This window comes from Lampetra fluviatilis, chromosome 27 (genome assembly GCF_964198595.1).
Source record: "Lampetra fluviatilis chromosome 27, kcLamFluv1.1, whole genome shotgun sequence".
NCBI classification, from domain to species: Eukaryota; Metazoa; Chordata; class Hyperoartia; order Petromyzontiformes; family Petromyzontidae; genus Lampetra; species Lampetra fluviatilis.
In genome coordinates, this window is record NC_136301.1 from 2,006,705 (window position 1) to 2,009,362 (window position 2,658).

A 2,658-nucleotide genomic window follows, 5' to 3' on the forward strand; every position below is an offset into this window, starting at 1 on the left:
TGCGTCACGACCGGAAGTTGGTGCCGCTCGCTTTCGCCATCCGGGGGCGGAAACGGCGCGCTCGAGGGCGGAACCGAAAGTGGGCGAGTGTTGTGTCTCTCTGAAGGGTCCGGGTGGGAAAAAACGGTGTTGCGGCTGTCCGCTAATAAACATTCCGACTTGTTGACTTGAAGCTTTCGTGACTTTACCGAAAGAGCCAGAGAATATTCCGACTTCCATTACAGGACCTCATCACTCGGCATTACTAATTCGAGTGATTTTAGTGGTAGCATTGTCAAGTTAATACGTTTGCAAATGATGATGATAAGCATCGGTTCACTGGTGCCGTCCATAAATGACGTCACGGGGGGGGGGGGTCAGACATTTTTTGTGACGGGGGGGGGGGGGAGAAATGTGACGTCACATCAAAATGCGCAACTTTAAATAAATATAGACAACACGTTCTACTTAATTAAATATACTTTTAATAAATGTTCTCTCCTACAACATCAGAGTGCAGCGCCACATTAAATACGCACTACAATGACAATTGTTTAAAGCGATTTGAAGCATGTTTTATTTGGGGGGGGGGGGTGGTAGAGCTTTGTGACGTCATATTTGAGGGGGGGTCTGACTTTTTTGTGACGCCGTGTGACGAGGAGGGGGGGGGGATCAAAAATCGTCCAAAATCGCGTGACGTCATTTATGGACGGCCCCACTAATACACTCAGTTGTACACTCACCACTACATACCTGTCAACCCCTTATCAGTGCCTACCATATTACAGACCAATTCAGACTTTACTGGTCACCCGTGCCCTTATAAATCTCAACGTTTATCCTACAAAGTCCCATCGCAAGCGAGAAACACATACAAATAGACAAAAACATTTATTTTGCCCATATTGAAACGGCTGTACGTTGTATGGACCTGAAAACTACATTTCTCTGCACAAGAATACGGGGTTATAATCCGTTTATCCTCAGTTTACCACGTAGGTTTTCGCGACCAATATCATCCATAATAGAGGTTACACGATGTTTATCAGATTTCCATGTCACAGCGCTAAGTTTGAATGCCACGTGCCCGCCGGCTTTTAATTTTCCCGCCATTTCCTCCCCCCGGCGCCCACATGCCCCCAACGCCTCCCCCCCGGCCCCCGCGGTGACGTCACGACACGAGGGGAGGTTCGTCTTGGTCGGAGGAGCGCGATTGTGAAGGTTTTTAAACAGAGACAAACATCATTATTGTTGTTAAATACAAAGGTATCGCACGTACAAGACGAATTACGACACGCGACACATTTTTTTAAAACTTTCTGTCAAAAGTTTGATGAGATTCGTGTAAAAACGCGGTGCTTTTTGCGTTAAGGGTTCAATCGGCGTTTCATGAATTAATCATAAACACGAATAAACTTAAATATATTACATAATTTTAGTTTAGATTGATCGATTAATGCGTTCAGTGTTTGTTTATAACGCGTGGTTGTGCCGGGCAGTCAATAGCATTACAATTTTAGTGTTTTTTTTTAAATATGTCTGAGGTAATTTTGAACAAATTCGTCAATAAAATGACATTGTTCACGGGATAATTTTGTATGTCATGATGGGAAAGTTTGTCTTGGAAAATATATTGCAGCAGTGTTTTTGTTTGTGAAGGGCAAAGGAAATGCTGGATTGCATTACACTATTCATTCTTATGCATCACGATTATGAGAACATATTTGTTTACAATCTACGTGTTTTTATTTATTTATGTACACTTTACAACGTACGTTTAAATCTAGACGCTATTTTACACCACAGTTGGACTTGAGGGCGCTGTGAGAAATACTTTGAAGTTAAATTTTTTTGTTAAATTAAAACCCTTTGGGAATATTTCATAAATACTGACTTTTGTTTTGTTAATACAGCGTCAACATTTTTAAATAACTAGTCCAATGGATGCAACTCCGATTCACGTCCACTGGGCTATCCATGGGAACGTGGAATTTCCACCACGTACCCTTAGAACTTGAGGGCCTCGGTGAGAAATACTTTGAAGTAGATTTTTTTTGTTAAATTAAAACCCTTTGGGAATATTTCATAAACACTGTGTTTTGTTTTGTTAATGGCGCACAATTAAAAATGAGAGCACCAAAAAACGACCAAATGTATCAAGAATTTTAAATTTAGATTTAAGGCTTTCTGCTGCTGCAGCTCCTTACTATTAAAATTTCCCTCCCCTTTATTACTGCTAATCCTACTTCCTCCCTTTATTACTGCTAATCCTACATAATACACGAGCATAATATGACTTTGAGACCCCACCACCTACACATTCCACAAGTAGTGACTAATCCCATATCTGCATTTTCCATAAATATGCTAAATTCCTCTGTTGATATGTAAATTCCTTTGTAAAGGCGCTCTCCTCCTCTAATCCAGCTTGAATATACGCTGCCAAGCTTGGTGGTGTTCATTCGGACGCTGTCTATCCGACAGCCCTGTTCTTCACCTGAGGATGGCTGCTTGCGTTGTGGCCGAAACGTCGTGAGAATTGTATTTTCTTATGTTGTATTTTTATTATTTTATTATTTCCCTTCTACGTGACTTTACCGAAAGAACCAAGAAGAGTATTTTAAATGTTAGTCCTAAGACGATGCTGTACGTTAATGGACATTTTCTTCCACAGGAGAC